This window comes from Lepidochelys kempii, chromosome 8 (assembly GCF_965140265.1).
Source record: "Lepidochelys kempii isolate rLepKem1 chromosome 8, rLepKem1.hap2, whole genome shotgun sequence".
In the NCBI taxonomy this organism is placed as follows: domain Eukaryota; kingdom Metazoa; phylum Chordata; order Testudines; family Cheloniidae; genus Lepidochelys; species Lepidochelys kempii.
This window is the reverse complement of record NC_133263.1, coordinates 93450352-93473902: the sequence shown is the minus strand read 5'-3', so window position 1 is coordinate 93473902 and position 23551 is coordinate 93450352. Positions and strand designations below refer to the sequence as shown.

General features: G+C 42.8%; 1 protein-coding gene across 15 annotated transcripts in view; it reads right to left on the bottom strand.

Annotated features, from left to right (window-relative positions):
- DAB1 (DAB adaptor protein 1) overlaps positions 1–23551 on the bottom strand; it is a 758910-nt gene that overhangs the window by 635888 nt on the left and 99471 nt on the right. The window lies entirely within an intron of this gene.

The following is a 23551-nucleotide window of genomic DNA, read 5'->3' as shown; positions in this document are numbered from 1 at the left end:
CTGCCTTAACAGGGAGTCAGGAGACGGTTAGCATTTGTACATCACTACGTAAATGCTCAATATTTCTGCAGCAGTCACTATTACTTTTGGGGATGGTTATGATGTGGTGGTTGAGACTATGTTATCAAACTTACAGCTGCAGAGGACTCTCCACTCCACCACGACAATGCTCCAGCAAAGAGTGGTGTGGAGTATAAATTGCTTCTGAGAAATCAAGGTGTCTCCTGCCTTTAGCCTAGTCCTGGTGAAGACACATCAGAGGTTTCCTGTTTAGTCAGGAAGAGGGGGAACCTATGTTTCCCTCTAGCTCCCTGCAGAAAGGCACACATATCAGTTGTGCCTCCTTCCGTCCCTCCCAGCTGGCACAGCAGAGCTGACAAGTATCTGTGCAAAGGACAAAGTTGCACACTGGTCCTAGGACTTTGCAGTGGAATACAGTGGATAGTGTTATGGGGTCAAACTATAGGCAGGATGACGAATCGTTGTGAGTTAGGGTGAAGGAGGAGCAGAGGGCTGTTTTCACATTGCACAGAATGTTTCTTCTGGTTAGTTAACAAGAAGGGTCTCTGAATGGAGTTACCTCAAGTCCTCTTCGTAGGCAGGTTAGAATGGGCACCGCACTCCCAGGGTTCTGTTGAGATACAGACAATCCCCCTGCCAAGATTTAGCCTCAGCAGTAATGCATCAACTAGATAACGCTATAAAAACAGACATAAGAGGAAAGATTACAAGTCAATTCTATACTGTAGGAAAAGGGTGTTGTCCCTTTAAAAAGTCAGTCCCCTAGTAGAGCTCACATGTTTTAAAAGACACCAGATGCCAGTCAGAGCAGCAGTACACAGCTAGGCCAGGCACATCTGTGTGTATTTAGTAAACATGTAGGGTTTTGGAGACCTGTGTGGTTTCTTCATATTGCAGCGTGTAAGCCAGGGTCTGCATGAACTCATGAATCTCACTTGCTAAGCAGGGTAGGGATATGGAGTGGCGTGTTAAAGGGACATTCATTAGACTTTCACACCACAAGGTGGGAAACTGAGGCGAATGCCACTGGCCAACGTACTGGGGGAGGGTGTTTGCTAATGGGTTCATGGTTTCAAATTGTGGTTGTGGTGTTTTCCTGAATTAACGCTGGGTTCCCTTTCCCTTTTAATAAAAGTTCTCTTTTGTTCTACACAGTCTCTGGGCTTTCCTGAGCATATAGCGCTGCAGCGGTGTTGCTGTAGCCGCTTAGTGAAGACACTACCTACGCCGATGGGAGAGTTTCCCCCATCAGCCTAGGTACTTCACCTCCCCCAGAGGCAGTAGCTATGTCGACAGGAGAAGCCCTCCCATTGAAATAGCACCGTCTACACCAGGAGTTGGGTAGGTAGAACGCTGTCACTCAGGGATGTGGATTTTTCACACCCCTGAGCAGTGCAGTTATACCAACGTAAGTCCGTAGCGTAGACCAAGCCTCAGTGTTTGCGAGTGCAGAAATGTTGCCGCTTTGGGTATATCTACACCGCAAAGAAAAACCTGCAGCTGGACCAGGCCCGCCAACTTGGGTTCACAGGTTCGGGCTGCGGGGCTGTTTAGTTGCTGTGTAGACTTCCTTCCAGAATCGGGCTGGAGCCTAAGCTCTGGAGTCCTCCCATTCCCCAGGGTCCTAGAGCTCGCCTCCAGTCCAAGGCTGGAAGCCTACACAGCAATGAAACTGCCCCGCAACCCGAGCCGGAGTTGGCTGGTATGGGCCAGCCACAGGTATTTCTTTGCTGTGTAGACATACCCTAAGAGGTGGCCAAGAGTTGTGTTTATTTTTCCCAGATCACTGCGTGGCGGCTCGAGCCAGTTCTGTTTTGTATGGTTCAGAGGAGCAGGCTTACAAATGTAAAGAGCAAAAGACAACAGTTTTCTTCACAGACCGAATGCTGATGGTGGCAGTGTTAAAAGAAGGAGAGAGAATGCATCGTCATAATGTTGTCCTATTTGGTTAAATAACAGATGTGACACTTCTGTCACAGGATAATAGAAACTATTAGATAAATTAGACCTTCCCCTGCCGCATGCAGGATTGGCTCTTTTGCTGTGTGTTTTCCAATATTTGGGTTCAGAACAAAAAAATTAACCAACCAGGAGTTCCCTGGTAGAATTTTCAAATGGCTGTGTGAGGAAAGTATACGGATTCCATTAAGAAAGCCAGGAGTCTCTGGGCATAACCACCCACATACATTGCTTCGAGAACTGACACTGCAGTCCAGACAGGTTTTCTTTTCTGTTGGCCAATCTTGTAGCCTGACATGAGAAATTGTCAAATGTAGATCTCATAGATTAGGACAGTCTCCATTGTAATGGGAAAAGGGGACATTGTACCATGCAAAGAAAAAAAGCATCATTAGAATGTGTTTTGTTTTGTTTCTTCCAGCCATCGTCAATTTGCTAAGCTGGAGTAAAATGCATCACCGAAGGCTCACTTCAGGCCTTATTGACCCATATGACAGTCAATGCAGTGCATGAGTCTCCAAGCATGACTAGGGGCTTAAAGAATGGGACCTACGACCACCAAGACAAGAGAAATAAAAGTTTAGGCAAGACAAGCTTGTCCTTTCTCAACGTGAAAGAGCCCAGCTTGATGTAGCTTCAAGTAAATTTGTAAAACAGCATGTTATTGGCAGTGGTGTTTTGTTATTTGGAAGACAATAAAAAGCATCAGAATGAACTAAGAGAACATCAAAACATTATTTGCTCATTAATGGAATCAACGCCACTGCATGATTTAATGGTCACAGATTTTAGGATATATCAGTGTCATTCACTTAAGACTCTGCCAATTTTGTAATTTAGTAAGATTATTTAGGAATATATTTCATCTAATTCCCATAGTTAAGGGATCGAGTGAGGTGATTCTGGCTGTGTCTGCTTTTCCTAATGAATGGAGACAATACCGATGTGAGTTGTACCTTATTCATCCATTCAAATGCAGAGTAGTTCAGCAGCTGAGTAGAGAAATCGCTGCTGGACTGAGGTACCAAACATCACACTTAGGCTATGGGTACACTGGAGAGCTTACACTGGTGCGGCTGAGCGGCTCTAAGCTCTCTAGTGTAGCCGCTCTAAGATGATGGGCGAGAGCTCTCCTCTAGCTTAATTAACTGCGGCTCCTGCAAGAGGCTGTAGCTATGTATGCAGGAGAAACTCTCCCGCCGACAGCACGGTCCACACCAACGCTTAAATCAGCGTGAAGTTATGTCGGTCTAGGGGGTGGTTAATTCCCACCCCTGAGTGACATACCTTTTGTTGACTTAAGCTGTAGTGTACCCAATAGCTTTAGAGAAGTCTCCCTCTAAACCCCTCTCCCCCTTTAAAAGTTCCCGTTGCATTTTTGTGCAGTAATTATTTCCAGTTCCATTTTGTAAAGTGAGCTAAGCAGAAACTGCAATCAGCATTTACCAGGTGTCAGCAAATAATGTGGCAAACATCCTAGCTGGAAATGCAGTTGCTCATAATGATAGCCCCTTGCTTCTAGGGGAAAAATAGTACTAACCTAGTGCATCCCCATTTTCAAAATTCTAGTATTGTTCTGTGTTCAGTCTCCAGCATCAAAAGCTGGACAAGCCAGAAACAACTTGCGTTTTAGCTTAGGCAAGGATTAATTGATTTAGTATTTTCATGATGATAGTTGCATCTTGCAAAATTAGGGCTAAATCCTGGCTTTGTTCCCAGAAGATAGCACGGCATGGGCCAAAAGAGCAGAAAAATATGTGCAACAATGTGTGTCAAACGCGGCAGCAATCTGTGCTTGCTTTGCACCAGTAGCAGGGGACAGGAAAGTGTGATGTCAGAGCATCTAACAGTTCCTACAGCTGGCTAGGCACACAAGAAATTGCACAGAGAATGTTTTAGGAACATTAGGAGTCAGTACATACACAAAAAAGCCCCACTATAGTTTGTAGATACTAACTAAACACAATAGGAAACTGTACAGGAAGGATCCATGCCAGATTGTAGCGAGCAGCAGAAGCCAGTAGCTGCCACTTGATCAGCGGATATTGGAAATGCAAAGCCAAATGCACACCACTGGAAAGGCAACTGGATAGCATCTCTGTTAAGCACACAATCCATTTACTGACACCCTCACAGCCAGACACGTGAACATAAACACAAAGCAAACAGGAGTCGTCATGGTTGTTGTGGTAGAAAAGAGCAGGCTGGAGGGCTTGCACCCAACACGGCACAAAGGGAGTAGAAATCGGCAGATGGCTTGCTCCAGAGGTACAAAAGTATTTCCCCCTCAAAAATCAACATGCAAAGCCATCCTCCACACCAACGGCAACTTGAGAGCACACAAAATGATATCATGGCAGCCAGGTGATCACCTCTGGGTCTAGATGTGGTCAGGAGCACCCACCTTACACCTGGTCTGACTGGCAACAACAGAATCGGGGATAGACAGAGATGCAGAGAGGAAGCAGTTGTGAATGGACTATGAGGGAGCATTCCATGGAAAAAGAAGAAGAATCACATCAAAATAAGTAGTTGTGTAGGTGTACTTGCATCCACAGTCACCAAGAAGATGGTGCCACAGAGTTGAAAAAAAGATAGCGCTCCCATAGTTAAACCAAGAGAGACAAAAATAAAGACACATGCAACTGATCAACAATCCACTGACCTCACCCATACAGTAAAAAGAAAAAGGAGGACTCGTGGCACCTTAGAGACTAATAAATTTATTAGACCATAAGCTTTTGAAAGCTTATGCTCGAATACATTTGTTAGTCTCTAAGGTACCATGAGTCCTCCTTTTTCTTTTTACGGATACAGACTAACACGGCTGCTACTCTGACACCCATACAGTAAGCACTGGTTCCAAAACACACGCAGCTAAGCCCGCCCTCACAGCAAAAACATGCATGCCAGCGCTTGCTCTGTTTTATATGTTAAATCGATCAAACCAGAGATGAATGATCCAGTAGTACTGAAAGTGCTCTTTGATTTAGACTACATTTTGCACCCCATCTGGGCAAGTGGTGAGCAGACAAGCCATAGGGCTGTTGGATACACAAAAACGAGGTGTTGTACCCACCACTCCAATTACAGCCAGACACATGCAGAGCTACTAACGATAATGGCTCACTTCCCCACACAACAGGAGTTTAGCAGAAGCCCTACAATCGCTGAGTCTAAAATTGTGCTACCCATTACAACGGCCTGTTCTCTCCTGCATTACTGCTCAGGAACAGTAGCTATGCCAAATCAGGATGGAAGGTAAGGAAGCTAGAAAGGAGGCTGCATGGGTTATGGCTGTTGCCTGGAACTAGAAAGAGCTGTGGCATATGCTGCCATCTCCTATTTCTCTGCACCCCATACCCAACAACCTGTCTCCTTGCAGTCCCCACATTCAGATTCTGCTCCTCAGCTGGTCTGGGGGACTGGTGCAGGAAATTCTGTACCAGTATAGTGATCCTATTTGAAGGCTGCATTAGTTAATCACTGGAATGCGCCTTTAACAGCATAATAAGGTAGTTGATCACAATGCACTGTGCTTTAATACAATTTGATACTCATTCTGAACGGTTAGACATCGTGTCTCATGAAACCGTATACTTATCAGGTGTTGAAGTGAACTAATGGTGGAGACATTGAAAAGGACATACTCTTGCTCTCAACAGGAGTTCTTTTGTGCACTGACATTTAAGAACAAGTCAAAGTTGCCCTCTGTTATGAGCAAGAGGTTTACTAAAACCCCACACTTACATATTTTCTGCTAACTTCAGATTTTTTTTGTGGGGGAGGACAATCAGGTATTGCCTTTCAGAAGCTGCATGATCATCCCCTTCAGACAGTTTGGTTTTGTGAATGTGACATTGACCTGGGTACTCTGGTCACGTTTTTGCCCATAATTATTAATTTTGGAGGTTTAGACATATCCAAGAATTAAAGCATGAGCATTTTATTTGAAACCTTAGGTTCACGTTCTCTCTCAGTTGATACATTATAATGAATTTCGTGATTCCTGCTTTGTCCCTAATGAATGCTTGTTCTCTTCTTGATGCCAACACCCACTTTGACAGAAACACCCAGAACAGGATAGCAGAAGTGTTGAATATCAGGATTTACGCTGAATTTTTGGAGGGATTTGAAGGCTGGAATTATAGGCTCTGTATCCTCTTACCATGAACCTCAAGGTTACCAATTCACACTAAGTCAATAGTTGCCAGAAATTATCATCATCATCATCATCTAATAACTGTACAGAGATGTATGAGAACTGAATTTCAGTGGAAAAATGTCCATTGTCAAAACAGAAAAAAACAAACAAACAAAAACCCCACATCATCATCACAGCTTGTACCCTCGCTGGCAGTCTCATCTAATATGTAAAGAATTGACACAACTATCTGTCAACCCCAGAGCAACATCAGCAAACACAAGCAAGGTTAAAATAGCTAAGGTTCATACAGTATCTGTTCTATGAATAATGAAAGGACTTCAGTCACTGTGAGTTTGAGGCAGTACTAAATTTGTGCAACAGAAAATGCAATTTTCAAGAATTTTCTCCATGGGGACCAGTGTGTATAAGGGTCATTAGTACAGTTGGTTAAAAGTTTTCATCTAAAATTGGCTTTTCAACCACAGTGAAAAAACTTTTCACAGAAAAGTTTCAGTTTCGTCAATTTTTTTAAATGAAAATCTGTAACCCCAAAAGATTTCAGAAATCAAAAATTGTTACTGAAACAGCAAAGTTTGTTTGTATTTTCAACCAAAAAAAGTTCATGGAGAATTTTGAAAAAAAGATTTTCAATGAAAATTTGCTTAAAAAAAGTTATGGCTTTCTTGGCCAACTTATATGTATTATTAGAAATTCTGCTTGGAGTTGATGAAGAAAACTGAAAAAATTGAATCTCTAAACGTTAACATCCCATTCATGTTTTCTAATCAAGCCAAGCTTAAATTAACTTACCCTCCCCAAAAAAATCTGTCTCATGGTGGTTAACATTATCTGCAAGTAGCACCTTCGAGACTAACAAATTTATTTGATTCTGCTCAAATAAATTTGTTAGTCTCTAAGGTGCCACAAGTACTCCTTTTCTTTTTGCGAATACAGACTAACACGGCTGCTACTCTGAAACCTGTCATTATCTGCAAGGACAGAATACCCTAAACAATCTAGTGTAGTATTTATCTGTGATGTGTATATTTACCCACAGTTATTAAAAGCCAACTTGGTTTTTATTTGCTCCCATATGTCAAATACATAAAGGAGAGTATACTTACACTGTTCTTCACACAATACTATTTGCGATCCATGGAGAGTCACGCTCAGTGCTCTGGGTCAGGAGTCCCATTTACAGCAGAATGCAACAACAGAGGTTGTGGCTTGGTTAGCCTATCACTCCACAGAACAATAGAATAGTTTCGTGATAAATGTAAGTTCTGTAAATCATCGCTTCAGACCCAGACTAAGGATGCACCACTTCAAGTTCTCTTTTCAGAACCTGATTCTTTCCCCTTATTTATTGTAAACAGAATGATCTTTCCTTTCACTGTATGCATATACTCCCCAAAAGTGCTTTGTTTTCTTCTCAGGCTCTTCATTCTCTTCAGACACCCAGGAATGGTCTTGATCTCAATACAAAATGTCACTGTAACCATATAGAAGTTCAAAGTGGTGGACAGGGTGGAAGCTCAGTGGTGCTGTAAGCTGATGCTCTAGCATCTTGTCCCTCGAGACAATGGAGTTTAAATTTAGTTTAGATCAAAAGGGCATGCATATGAATGGTGGCTCATGGCTTGACTCAGCAAGGCGCTGGGCACCCTGGCCCTGATCCAGCAAAGCACTTAAGTACACAATTAACTCTAAAAAATGTGAATATTGAATTCAGTGTGAGTCTTCAAGTGCTTAAAGTCAAGGATTGAGCCCCTAGACCCTAATCATCTTCTGCCATATTACCACCACATACTTTGGTACAGTAAGTCACAGCTGCTAGTCTCTGGTCAGGAAAGAGCCCATAGCAGCGTAGTGTTTTCTGCACCATGAATGAGAGGCACTGCCAAACCTGTATTTGGGAATTTGACAGCCCAGACTATCCCTGGTCCTACCCAATGCCAGCAAGTGTCTTCCACTTAAATAAAAATACAGACGCTCCACTTGCTGCTGTATTGTTTCTCTTTCCTGACAATACCTTTTCCAGCGTCCAGCACAAAGCCACTGCACACTGACCATCTGCGAAGTTGGTCATGCCTGTCCTCATGACACTGATTTGTAGCACAGAGCATGCTGCACTGCATCACTGGTCTTATTTTCTTGGTCACAGTCGGTCGGACACGCCTACTGGCTGTTGTCTAGAGCCATCATTTTTTATAACTGCCAACAGCTCTAAGAAGCCTGATTACGATCTATTGTCTCCCCGTCCAAAAATAATAATAATAATAAAAAAAACTGCATTAAAAAAAATAAAAGCAAAACATTAACTGCATTACAAAGATGTGAAGCACGTATATTACCAGTGCTCTATCATCAAGAGTCCAATGTCATATCCTTGTAGAAATAATAAAACCACTAGCAAATGTCTTAACATACTATAAATAGCAAACAGACTCAAGATGTGAGAACAAAGAAAAGCCACATTCAATGTCATCAGTCCAATTATAGAAACCATTTTCATTTCCAGCCCTTAAACTATGCTATAGCTGGTCAGAACATATTTTAAAGAAAAGGCTATTTTCCACTGGGGACAGTGGCAAAGGATTTGAGGCTTCTGCATCCACTTGGAAATTGTGAGTTAAACACATTTCCTAGCAAATGTGCACTTTTTGGTGTTCAAATTCCATTCATGCTGTCCCTGTAAGGCTGGAGAAAAGGAGAAATTAAAGTGACATTTAACTCGCGCCCGCAAGCCAGCTAATCAGATGTAGCAAGGAAGCTAAGCAGTGTTAGAAGAATTGGGGGGGGGGGTGGAAGATGAGAGTAATATCAAATATCAGTTGGCGATGGAGGGAGACCTGTGGTTGAGAAATGATGATGGAATTAGTCCAGAAGATGCTTAATGAATAAGAGGAGCAATAGGTGCTGAGAATAAGGCAGTCAACACAGAGGAATAGGTTTGCGGAAGAGCGTTGAAGTACACAGAAGGGATGCTGAAGAGGAACAGAGCACACAGCCTGGGGACAGGCCAGAAAGCGAGAGAGAAAAGGAAAAGAAGAATGAGGAAGGGGTCTCGGTAGCTGAGATATGAGGCCTGACAGCAGAGGAAAATCAAAGCAGAGAGCCAGGCAGCAGAAGCTTGAGAAGCAAGGTCTTGGAGACAGAGAGAGAGATTCAGAGGTAGAAGACAGCACTGCCCCGAAGAAGTAAAAGAGGAGGAGGAGGAGGAGGAGGAGGAACACCTGGTAAAGAAAGTCAGTCATGGCTAATGGAGCACTGTGAAGTGCTCTGACCCATCAAGTCAAGAGTGCTGTAGGTCAAAATCATAAAACAAAAACGCACCCTCACACACAGTTTTCATTCCACCAGATGTAATAATAACCAACAATATTAATGTATAGTACTTAGCATCCGCTGCACATTTTCAAAGTGGTGTATAAATACTCACTCTTCATCACACCCTGTGTGGTAAACATTATCCCCCCTCTTACAAAATGAAAACAAATGTGCTCCACTATAAAAATAGGTTTTGAAATTTCTCAGTTCCTTCTCAAATCAAAACAAGGGTTTTAGGGTCCTTATGGAAGCCCCAATACATTTTGGGATCCATATTGTTAGAGAGATTTTCTCAAATAAGTCTAAATAAATTATTTTGATTATGGTATAAGCTCATAGTAATAAATTAAATAAAACTTCAGACATTACTGTGAAATACCTGTTTGCAAGTGTATTTCCCACCGCCCTATGGAGGGCATAGTAAGGACAAACCTTGCCTTAAATTGCACCACTGCAAGCCCAGCAAATTCAATTAGAGGAATTTTTGTGGGCTTTTTAAAATGACAAATCCAGTGCTCATGGGCACTTAAAGCCTTTAGTTTATTTTTCTCCAAGACTTGCCTTTCAAAAACCAAGGTACCATATGATTCTGCTTCTGAGGTCAGTGCACAACTCTGTTCTTCTTCTTGTCCATGGTAATGTAGTTCTGATCTTTTCTCTCCTTTAAGTATATAATGTGCCTTAAGGTATGTGTTAATTAATACGATGCATCTCTTTTCAACTGCTTGATGAAGCAAAGTATCTATTTAAACTGTGATACACTTTGTCTATGTTTATTCAACAGTCTCTCTCTTGGAATTTTTGTGAATTAATCAAGGTGAGTGGTCCCTAAACAAGGGACTGCAAAGCAATCCCTATCAGAATCTTACCTTTTTACTATGCTACATCCATTTAAAACCTGACTTTTACAAAGGTGAAGTACAAATGTTATAGCAGTGCATTGGGATATAAATGGAGAGGTAAAAAGGCTATATTTTAAAGTGATGTTGATGTACAAAAAACCAGTCTTTATCCTCCTCAACCCACCAAGACATTTGTAGTGCTGTAAAACTTCACACACATGAAAATGCAGTCAAATCATAATAAAAAACATCCTTTTAAAAGTCTCAGATAAATTGTGTTGGTGGGTGGGAGCTCCCAAACCTCCCAATCCACCAAACCTCCCAGTCCTGAGGGAATTCACCCTCCCCCTTACTGCCACAAATTCTGCCATCTTCCGACAGCAGCAAATGTCTTGGAAATGGTACAAGGTGGAAACTTCTGCTTCCTTTCACCAGCTACACCCACTGCAAGTGGCCCATGCTGTGGAATGTGGGTCTTCTAAGGAAGAGGCAAGTGACTCGGCCAACGATGTTATTTAGCACCTGGGCCTGACAAATTAATGGGGCCATCGCACAATGATGAACTGGGCCCCTTATTCGGATTTTAAAAGTCCATACTTTTCTAGAGAAAATATTAATTAGCTGTCAAGCCTACAATTTGCATTCCATCTTTAGCTCAAAATGGTATAAGACAAGTATAATGGAAACACTGACAAAGCTTTAACTAGAGCTGCAGCTCCACTGGGTGCCACTTTAATAACTTTTTAATCTCATTTCTAAATACACCAGTTAATTTAAAAGGAAAACATAACAAAACCCAGAGTTCCCCTTTGTTTCTAAAGCTTCACAAAATTAAACACACATTTTATTCAAGTCACAGAACATGAGCGCATAAAGCAGGGATATAGCTGGCTGGGTGACACTCAAAACTCATTTCACTTTATATCATAACCATTTCTAAACACTATGCGATGCACACTCTAAAGATGTTGTTTCTCCTTTATCTATTTAAGACCGAGGAAACAATGCTTTAATCTCAATCATTTCTAATTTTCCATTACTCAAGTTTCACTCTGATATATATCTTTTTTTTAAAAAAAGAAAAAGGAGAAAATGTTAATTGAATAAGGAAAGCAGATTCTACAACTGTGTGACTTGCAAAATGGGATTATTGACATTTTATCTAATACAAGGTACCTAAAATATCGACTCAAATTTAGTTGTCTTGACAAACTGAAAATTCCAGGATCAGTTATAGAGGGAGGAAGGATACTAGAAATCCATTGCATAAATAAAGTACTTGCATTTGAACTGGGAGTTTGGCAGCACCTTAAAAGGACTTCAGTTTGGGAGGTACAGGTTCTAGAGCAACCTATCTTATACACATGGCTACACTTATCTCCGGAGCGATCAATCCAGCAGGGGTTGATTTATTGCGTCCAGTGAAGACGCGATAAATCGACTGCCGAGTGCTCTCCCATCAACTCCAGTACTCCACCAGAGCGAGAAGCGTGGGTGGAGTTGATGGGGGAACGGCAGCAGTTGACCTACTTCAGTGAAGACACCACGGTAAGTAGATCTAAGTATGCTGACTTCAGCTACGTTATTCACATAGCTGAAGTTGCGTAACTTAGATCGTCCCCTGCCCCTAGTGTAGACCAGGCCTTATATACCCTCCCTACCCTACCTCTGTAGTATCTGAGAGTCTTTTAATGTATTTATCCACATAACACACCTGTACAGTGGGGAAGTCCTCTTATCCTCATTTTACAGATAGCAAACTGTGGGAAAGACAGACTAAGTGACTTGCCCAAGGTCACAGAAAAAGTCTATGCTAGAGCAGGAAAGTGAACTTGTTCTTCTGAGCCCCAGGCTAGCACCCTAACTACTGCTGAGATGGGCAGAAACGTAGGCATAAAGGAGCAAGGGAGACTAGTTAATTACCATTTCCATTTAAGCCAAAACATGTTCTTATAACCATAACCAGGAATGAGGCACCTGTTATGTTGAGAACCACTAGTTTCTTTACCATTGTGGGTTGCATATGAAGCTCTCTACGCGTCATGTGGGCCACATCTACACAATATATACACACACACACTCTATCTGTTTGTCCCTGAGGATGTCACATAGGCCACAGCTGTGTGTTGATTGGGCTGCAAATGGCCCATGAGTTAAGAACAACTGTGATAAAACAAACTTGTATTATACTGACCTTTACTGGACAAAATTGCACTTTGTGCCTGTAAAATATACAGTGTAGACTGATAGTAAAGAGAGATCTGTGTAAGCTCAAAAGTTTATTTTGTCTCTTTCACAACAGAAGTTGGGTGTCTCTCTAATATCCTGGGACTAACATGGCTACTACAACACCTTAAACTTAAGAGTAAGGCACAGTGTAATTTGAAATGGGGTGGTGGGAAGGAGAAGACCTTATAAGGATGAGGGAGAAAGGTCCATAGGTGTCCTCCCTGTGAAGTGTTTTGAAATTACTTCCCACTGGACGTAATCTGTAACATCCCAAAGGCAAAAAATTATTCTTCAGAAATAGAGGTCATCCATGGCTGGGAAATTGAGCAGTACTCGGAGGAGCAGGGAAGGAAACTGCCAAAGAGGTAGAGAAATCACCACAATCCTATCACCACTTTGGAGTTAGTGTAAAAAGGGGCTCTCAAGAACCTTCTCCAGCTAATCAGTGATTCTGGGTTTTGTAGAATCGTGAAAACATTTATACACATCCAAAATTAAAATGATTGTATATACATAGTTAATTGTGTGCATGTTTACACTGAACATTTGACTTTAACTTCACTCTTTGTTGGGTTCCCCTCACCTCCACCTTGACTTGAATTGTCTCAGAACAAAGTCCAAATGAGGCAGCTGTTCTAAACAGGAAGAGACAGATGTAATGGTTTCCCTAGCAATGGGTACCATGTGGTTTCCCTAGCAACAAGATCCACTGGAAAACTCCCAGAGCAGCTTTGACCCTCAGTCAGGTTCTTCTTTCACGTTAGCGGCTCACAGATTATCTAGTTGGGTGTTAACAGGAGGAACTGAAAAATGAAAGTGCTGGAATTCCTTCCCAAGTGTTCCTTTGGTCTCACATACACAGTGTGTGCCATGCTCAAAGAATAGTCTGTTTTGGAGAACATGGCATTCTTCCGAATTACAAAAAAATCTATATTTTTGGCTAATAAATCTTGTGTATACAGAAATCTATGCCAGGTTGTGTCATAGATTTGAAACTGCTTCTGTCTACTCATTGTAAATACTTTTTAATCTCTCATTGCTGATTCTGTTCTTTAATCTGGGCTGACAACTCGGCAGCTGAAACAATGTGAAAAAAAGCGATTGTATGATCATTGGGAACCTAAGGGGCTGGGAAACCTTTTCTGTTTCCAATGACATTTTCACAATCCTGTTTGCAAATACTGGACCACATGTGTGGCTATGCAAAGCAGAAGATAGCACAATGTGCCAAGCTGGGAGCCAAGCCCATGTGTGGGGAGGGCAGAAGATCTACTGTATATATGAAAAAAAAAAAAAAAAACCAATCAAGGCTATAACTCAGAGGTTCTCAAACTGGGGGGTCAGGACCCCTCAAGGGGTTGCGAGGTTATTACGGGGGGAGGGTCGCAATCTGTTAGCCCCACCCCAAACCCCCCTTTGCTTCCAGCATTTATAATAGTGTTAAAAGTATTTTTAAAAGTGTTTTTAATTTATAAGGGAGGTCGCACTCAGAGGCTTGCTGTGTGAAAGGGATCAGCACTACAAAAGTTTGAGAACCACTGCCATAGCTGTTCCTTAGAGGAAGAAAATAACTAACCAGAGACCGATTCAAAACCCAGTCAAATACAGCCTTATCACAGAAAACAGCCCTTATCATTCCAGAGACCAACAGCCAGCACATTATGGAGCAGTGATGTGGCATTCTCCCATTGAAGAGAACATGACTGAACAGACCACTGTATCCTATGCCAGCTTCAGGATTGATTTATACTGTACCCCAACATGGTGCATATATCAGGAATGTAAGCTTGAATCTTAGAGACAAAAGTCATGAACCATGATAGAAAGGCACACAGCTGACAGGTGTAGTCACAAGCTCCCATCAGACATGAAAGAAAGAAAGAAAGAAAGAAAGCCTTCCTTGAAACTGCTGTTTTATGATTGCCTGACCACAGCTACATATCAAGCAGTGAGGAATTGATCAGCTTATACAGGGACTTTGTGGTACAAATCCTTGTACTACAAAGTCCCTGTATAATTTCCTTCTACATCAAAATTATTCCCATCTTCCACACAAGATGAACACATGAAATTGGGCCTAGTTTGGGAGTAGGAAACTGCACTGATGGGAGGTGCATGGCCACACTACCTCCCTGCTTAACCCCTCTCTAGGTTCATGTTGTACCAAATGCCTAACTGGAACCAACTGCGCCAGAACTGTGACAGCAGTATCACCCAGGCAGATTTCAGCAGGTATGATGGCCACCATTTTGCTTGACACACCAGGGACTGAATCAGGGACTTGCTGAGCTAAAAGTATAGATCTCTACAGTGACAGCTAATAAATCAGCTTCTGTAGCTATGAGCGGTAAGAGATGGCCCTATCTTTTGTGGCTCAGGCACAAAAGGGAACACATAACCATGCTGAGCAGTGGGTTAAAGTTCCCCCAGTTAGACTAGGCTTATCCCAAAAGTTGGAGGCCCACAGCAGTTTGTTATCTTGGGTAAGCTTCACTTTATGTGAAGGATGGCATCTTGGCCAACAGCAGAAGTCTAAATGGGGCCTTCCAGAGTTAAAAACTTGAGTCTCTAAATCTTGAATTAAAAGAACAAGGTTTTGGGTTAGCAGTATAACACTCACATTCTCTGTGGATTGGGCAAAGAAATGGACACAAGCCCCACTGACCAGTGACATACACCAGCAAGCCAGGGGTTTTGTCCTCAATTAAAACATTGGGCACTTGAAACTGTTTATTAGCCATCAGTCCTGCATTTAACATCACAACCTAAGGCTGGGAACTTTTACTCAAAAAACTTTTACTCAAAAAAACCAAGCATGTCCTTGCAACCTGAGGGAGAAAAAGGGAAGAAAGATACTTTAGATTCACAACATTGCTGGATCTGGTTTAGAGAGATTACTTCCAGACTTTTTTTTTTTAAATGGAATCCTTCACCACTTCAAAATACCATGTTCACACAAAACACTCTCACTTCCAAGATCATCTCCTTGGAAGGAGCCATTGTCCCACACATCTCAAGTTTGCAATCATTTATGTCCATCTCTGAATTTTAAGTTTGTCTGTAACAGAATTCAGAGTAAAAGCCGTGTTAGTCTGTATTCGCAAAAAGAAAAGGAGTACTTGTGGCACCTTAGAGACTAACCAATTTATCTGAGCATGAGCTTTCGTGAGCTACAGCTCACTTCATCGGATTGCATGAAGTGAGCTGTAGCTCACGAAAGCTCATGCTCAGATAAATTGGTTAGTCTCTAAGGTGCCACAAGTACTCCTTTTCTTTCTGTAACAGAAGTTATTCTACTCAACAAGCTAATTTTTCAAAGGGTCCTAAATCCAGATTCCCCATCTGCACACACAACTGTGCGTGAACAACAACATCTGCAAGGATTTATGCATTCAAATCAAGTAGCTATAGCTACTGGATTTTTTGTATGCTCATTCTTGGATGTTCACACAAATTATTACACTAAACAGCATCTTTAAAGATTTTATGTTTGGCTGGATTTTCTATCTATGTATTTATTACCCAGTAGTTTGAATTGCTTTATTTCCAAAAATACAAACAGCAAGCCAGAACAAATCAAGTTCTGAAGAAAAGAACGTGAAGAAAACGGTAGTTAGGATTTCATATTTTCCTTCCCCAGCTAGTGAGTCTTCACACTGGTTTAAAGTATCAATGGACTCCAATTTCCACAGCTGACAGAACCATAAATGTAAGGGGAAGAGAGAAGCAAGAGTTGGAAATGTCGCTTTCAACCCTTCTGTTTATTTAAAAAAAAAAAACCAAGCATTGCTTCTTTCAGGCTCAAGCACTGTTAGAGAGAACAGGAACAAATGCCCAGAAGTAGCAGGAAGGCCACACCTCCTCTGTTCCCATCTCAAGTTAAAAAACATTTGTATATTTACTGGGATTTACAGTGGAGAATCTCATTTGCTGGAAAATAATTATGGGAGATTAAGGCAAGGATATATTTTTAGACCAAAGCTTGAGGATTTAGCCACATGGTTCCTACGAAAACTAATAGGGGCTCCGCAGAAAAATCCTCTCAGGGAGGGTTGAAATTTTAGAGTACAGAAGATAGCCAAACGTTAGTGTGTATTCTACATGATTTTAAGCGTCCCTACAGCATGACCATATTCAGTGGCAGGTTTCTCAATTCTAGGTTGTTGGATTTTTGTTTGTTTTAATTGCAACGAAAGGTGTAGAGGTTAATTCTGCTCTCAGTGAGATCAACAGGAGTCTTACCACCAATTTCCATGGGAACAGGAGTTGGAATTTTGTGCTAAAGGGAAAAAAAAATTAAAAAAAAAAATCAAGCCTTAGGATCAGCGCCTAACCCATATTGCAAAAGAAAGTTATGCACGGTTAATATTAAATGAAAGCCATGCGTTAATTGCAGGGGCACAGGAGAAGTCTGTAACAGGTGATCATTTCTTCTCTTGCTTCATTTTGCATTCCTGAGTTTGCACAGTCCATATTATATAAATACACACACACACACTCTGCACTTAGACTTTATGTGGCAAGTTTCAACCTGGGGCAGACAGTAATGGTAGGGTTGCCAACTTTCTAATTGCACAAACTGAACACTCCTGCCCTGCCTGCTCCCTGAAGCCCTGCCCCCCACTCACTCCAGCCCCCCCTCTCCGTTGCTCGCTTTCCCCCACCATCACTCACTTTCACTGGGCTAGGGCAGGAGTTTGGGGTGCAGCAGGGGGTGAGGGCTCCAGCTGGGGGTGCGGGCTCTGGATTAGGGCTGGGGATGAAGGGTTTGTGGTGCAGGAGGGGGCTCTGGGTTGGGACCAAGGGACTTGGAGTGTGGGAGGGGGTTCAGGGTTGGGGCACAGGAGGAGGTGCAGGATACAAGCTCCGGGAGGGAGTTTGGTTGCGGGAGGAGGTTCAGGGTGTGAGCTCCAGCCAGGCGGCATTACCTCAGTTGGCTCCCAGTTGGCAGTGCAGCCGGGCTAAGGCAGGCTCCCTGCCTGCCCTGGCTCTGCGCTGCTCCCAGAAGCGGCTGGCATGTCCAGCCCTAGGAGACGGCGCGGCCAGGTGGCTCTGCACAGTGCACACTGCCCAGGCTTGCAGGTGCTGCCCCCTCAACTCCCATTGGCTGTGGTTCTTGGCCAATGGGAGTTGCAGAGCCGGCAGGGCCAGTGCACGGAGCCTCCCTGGGGGCTGCAGGGACATGTCACTGCTTCTGGGAGCTGCATAGAGACAGGGAAGGCAGGGAGCCTGCCTTAGCCCTGCTGTCTGGACTTTTAATGGCCCGGTCAGTGGTGCTGACCAGAGCCACCAGGGTCCCTTTTCGACTGGGTGTTCTGGTCAAAAACCAGACACCTGGCAACCCTAAGTAATGGCCACTTTATACCTCACTGTGAATAAGGTTTTATAATAAAGCTTCTAACATGGCCTTAACATAATACATACTTTCATAGAGATTTCAAACATAGATCTCAAAACACTGTGGAAAAATAGCTAAATGTTGTCATTCTTATTTCAGAGATGGGGGGAATTAGGGAACAGAAAAGATAAGTGACTTGCCCAAGGTCGCTCATCAAGTCAGTCACAAAGTCAGGAACAGGATGATTGGAAGAATGGTCTTGTGGTTATACCACTGTACCTTATCTCAGAAAAAAAATCTGGTATAGTTCCCAGCTCAGACGTGGGCCTACAAATTTACCCTAATTAGGAGTTCAACTGTAAAGACTGAGTGTCAACTCATAAGATGTCACAATAATGTATAACAAATATTGATGGGAAGAGGTATGAAAGGGAGACAGAAAAACTGAATTAGTCCAAAGAAAAGGCCTACTGCTATAACACAAGGGCTGTGTTAAAATCACGCTTAGCAAACAAGAAGAGTGTGGAACCAGAAATCAGTGTACCAAAATTACTGTAAAAAAATTAGGCCTAACTGGTAAACAAAATAACCAGGGCATGGTCTATTCCACCCATCTCTATCTTTATAGGTCCTTAAAGAAAGACTTTGGGAGAAAAACTGGCTACTGGAACAAGCTTCATTATCATTGCTCCCATCCCCATAATCTCCTGGGATTCCAAGCCTCACTGATCCTGAGAGATGTCCTGATCAGATGGGGCCAGAGAGAGAGAGGGACACAGATGACATTGCCACATTGCTAGTTCCAGCTAAATCCCAAATACCACCTGGGATTAAACAGGATTGGCCTTTAACAGCAACAGTGCTAACCCATCTCAACTAACTTCTTCTCTTTTCTCCTAAAAGGGCAGTTATCACCATCTTTGATATCATCAACGAGACTGTCAAACCAGGGGGGCCGGAGAGTGGGAAGGCATTCCTTCTAATAAAAACTCCCTCCAGCTCAAGGGAACAAGGGATGTTAAAAATAAAATAAAAACCTTATTTAAAGCATTTGAAATAGGAAGTATTAACTGTTTTTCCCTATCTTTAATAAAAAGGGTAAAAGGATATTTAAGGTGTGTTCGCTATGGTACTAAGTGGGCTGAGGTCTCTCTATACCAAACCCCGAACTTTGTTTAACACTGTTTAATGTTGGACAGTGACTGGGTAAGCCTGAAACCTTTGGCTCATATAATGTATTTAAATTATAGAACGGACTTGCTGTGGAATCTTCTGTTCAGATCGTTATACAGCACACCATGGTACGTCAATGCCTTCCTCATGGTAGCAGAGTCATAACTTAGAAAAATCCATTTAATTTCTCTGGGCCTCAGTTCTGCATCTGTAAAATGGGAATAGCAATGCTTCCCTACCGAGGAGGGATGATGTAAGAATTAATCCACTAGGGCATGAGAGAGACAGATACTACAGTGACTATAGAATAACATGGATAGAACAGAATGCAAAACTCCTAACTCTCAGAACACAGCTACCCCATACGGTGCCTCTGAGAGGTCAGGAAATTGGGCTCATCTCCATCCCTAAGGTTAATGTGTGTCTATAACAATGAAGTAAAGTACTGTGGCTGAGCCACAGCAAAAGACTTACATTTTCATCTGTATTTTGCACAGGAGAAAACTCTTCCGCCAAGCTGCACCACAGTCTATTGCCTACCTGACCTACAAACCACCAGGCACCTATTCCGAGTGCTTGCTTGTTAGCTGCTGTAGCAGCAAGAAAGGGCTCAGAACCTGGCTTTCAGACAAACGAGTCCAAAAGAAATTCCCTTCCACATTTTATTTGTTTGTGTGAGGAGTTCACTGGATCTGATAAGGGATATTAAATGGCCTTCTCAGTCTGACAGCAAAGAACAACACTAATGGGAGTCCCAAATCATACAGTTGGTAATATACTGTACTTATAAAACAGGAACATCTAGATGCCAGAACCGTGCCATGACCTATATTTCCTGCAAACCTATTTTCTTCTTTGTTGGATATATGGAAAGAGTCCAAATGCTTTTTAAGTTCCCCTTCTTTCTGCAAGAGCAGGGGTTCTCAACCATTTTCCCCTTTCTTTTTAACCTCCCCCTCCCCCATGCTAAATAAACCCTATGGCCCATCAGTGCCATAACAACTGGGTTTTCTGCATATAAAACCCAGGGCCAGCATTATGGGGTAGCAAGCAAGCCAATTGCCTGGGGCTCCATGCCACAGGGGGCCCTGTGAAGCTAAGTTGCTCAGGCATCAGCTTCAGTCCCAGGTGGCAGGGCTGGGGCTTTCAACCCCATGCGGTGCAGCTTTGGCTTTCTGCGCTGGGCCTCAATGAGTCTAATGCTGGCCCTGCTTGGTGGCCCCCCGGGGGCCCCAGAGCCCTTGCTGAGAACCACTATGCTAGAGGTTCTCCTTACCTCAACACTCATTTTTCCTGACCCCAACCTCCCCTCCCATCCTTTACAGCACTCGAAGCATGAATTATTTTCAGTTCAGTTGTATATTATAAGCACCGAATACCAAGAAGCTGTGTTTGTGTTTAGGCTGCAGTAACTGTCTGTTGGCAGTATTATATCTCTGGTGACAGATTCAGGGGTGGCCACAGACCAAAGGGACCAGGAGACAAACAAACAGTATCCTTCCATCTCCAAGTGGATAGTCTCGTTTTTTGGATTAAACTGCCCTTATCTATGTGCATGTGAAGAAGCCTAGATTACCACTATCCATACTCTTCCTCCATAGATAAAGTAAGACCTTTATCCTCCCCAGTTGCAAATACAGTACTAGAGAATTACACCCATTACCAAAAAAACAAGTTAATGACAAGAATTTCAAAAAGAGCTTAAGAGAGTTAGGGGTATATGGAGCTAAATGGGCACCTAACTCAGGTGCCTTTGAAACCACACAGAGACAGAAAAAAAGAGGAACAGCAGCAAGATAAAGAGAAGAATGAAAATGCTTAGGTGGACCCCCATTCTGGGTATTTTCTTTTTGCTTGAAGGGAGGGTGGCAATCGATAGGTGAGAGGTTCAGGATTCAAGAGAGTGAACATTTTTCCTTAGTTGTACCTCCAAAAGAAGCTCCCCACTCTTATCATTCCTCCTTATGCTGTATCCTGCAGCATATATATTATGCTTCAATAGTTGGCCAAACACTTGAAAAGATTTCCTTTCTGTTCAACAAACTCGCTCTCCTGTTTCTGCCGACCAGCCTGTCAATTGCAAGTGCATTACCTGAGGCAGCATCTCTGGATATTGAACAGCTGAAGTGGACTTTATTCCAAAGCCATTTCACGTTTGTTGGGTGCCTCCCACCCAGAAACAAAACAAAAACAAAACCAGTGTTGCGTCACAACACCCACTTGTCTCTGGAAAATTTAAAATTTCCCAGCCTTCTCACTTGCCCCATCTGCTCCTCTCAGTTCATTCGGATTGGTTTTAGTCCGTGTGTCTGCTGCAGCGCCAAGAAAACTGCAGCATCACTGCAAGCTTCCCTGCCACGAAGACATGCCAAGCTCATGTCAAATTCAACCTCATTCAAAAAAAAGAACAAGGTCACTCTGTCTAATTCTGTTGGCGCTCTTCTCCTGGAGAAATAAGTAGGAGAAGCAGCAACCTGACTTCAAACTGAATCTCTGGAATTAAATCCTCAGATACCAGCTTTTTGCCCCCCCTAGATATGGGCCCAAACCAAAACCCCACAACAAATGCCTCCATACTAGGGGGAAGTGTCTGTACTTTGTGCCTCAGCACCTATCTTACTCCTTTATTATTCCTCCCAGTAACCTGGAGAAGAAAACCAAAATTTCTTAAGCTTATTCAGCACTCTCCTTCTCAACTACAAGTATGATTATTTATTCATTGACAGTAGCATCTTTTGTATGTTAGCCACTTTCCGAAACACCCAAGGAACGCACAAACAGACACCATTTAGGGGGAAAAGAATAAGAAAAATAAACAATTTATGAACCATTTGATACAAGTCAAACTGATTTTCTTTAAGTAGAACAGGAGTGAGTGTGAAATCCTGGCTCCATCAAAGTTTGTGGCAAGGACTGCAGTCCTGCCACTAACTTTAATGAAGCCAGGATTTCACCCTAGGTTTTTAAGAGGAATTTAAATGGGGGCAAGTAGGGGCCTTTTAGATGAGCTTAGAGAGATCACCATGCATAGGGGGCTGAATTGAAGAAGGCACAAAAATCTAGAAGCATTGGCTCTCTCTTTTACCAGGGACCACCAGGTTAATGGCAGGTCAACAATGCAAGCTTCCTTGTGAGACACCGGTTCAGAAACTGATTCAGCACTCATTTCTGATCCACTGAAGACTGTTCCCTGCGCAGGGTCATGTCTGCAATCTACTCATGGGTACTCACATCTCCATTTGGGCTCACAGTCACCGAGTTTCTTTTTGACTGTCGAGGCCCAATAAGCTCAAGATCTCAAAGCAAAAAAATCAAAGTTAGCAAACTTCATCCGGTGTCATTGTCAACTTGAGTCAGCCCAGGTTCATGCAAAACCAGGCCTTATGTTCGTGCACAAGCTCATGAACCTTACCAACCCTTTAACAAGCCTCCATTCAGGACCAAGTTTGTAACAAAACAGAAAATCACTCAAGTTTTGCTTATTTGGAGGTTTTGTACCGAAAGTTTCCCAAATCTCTAGAAGTCCTCGTCCCCTGTCGTCCCCCCTCCCCCCACAACAAAAGAACCCAGCTGCAACCAGGCTTCCCCTTCAAAAAAAACCCAAAAAACACACATATCTATTGTGGCTGACTCCTCATTGTGGAGTTCAGAGATGGCAGAAGGAACATGGTCTCTTTCTGACATTCCCCCGAGAGATATTCATGTAGCCTAAACTCAGCTAATTTGGATTCCTCTTGAATAAGTTTTTGTTTGGGTCATGGAAGAGCTACTGCAAATAAAGGAGATGCTTCATTCATTTACAGCATTTAGTACATGTATACATGTAGTATACCATTAAGATCTTGCCTTGGCACTTAGCTGGAGGATGCTATAGGTCTAGTTTTCTTCTGGCTGGTTCTGACCCAACCTCATACATAGTGAGGAGGTGAGAAAGTAGCAGAGGTAATTTCATCTTGCTTCAGCGGGGGAAGCAACCAGCTATGCTGACAAATTTTCTGTGCTTTTAGGGCAGGATCAAAGTTCATGGCTCTACTGGCATACAGATCACCAGGTTATATGCGGGAAATACCAAAGAGTTCAGAGCATCGTATCGGACAGGTCAGCATGTGTACTCCTTGAAGCAATGCCCTTGTTGGGCATTCCCAAGAGGGTCAAGAAGATCCCATCGTATACTGAACTTAGCCAATACTTAAGTCACCCCTACTCGTTTTCTGACCATCACCCGGCACATTTCACTTCTTGAATTATTCCCACACCTTTCTCTTTTGCCTCATCACCAAGGAGACTAAAGGACTTTGGATTGTCATTTCGGTGGTGCTCTTACTGGTTCTGACACTGCAGAGGTATATCCTGCCCATAGTCAACTCACCAAGAGCAAACATCAATTAGATGGGGCTCAAAATTCGAAGGCTATAGAGTCTAGCTGTTTCTTGGGACTGCAGACCATTGTGATTTGAAGATGATCTCTGGGAGTTCAAGCATTTGGGAACGAACTGGATCTGAGAGGAAGTC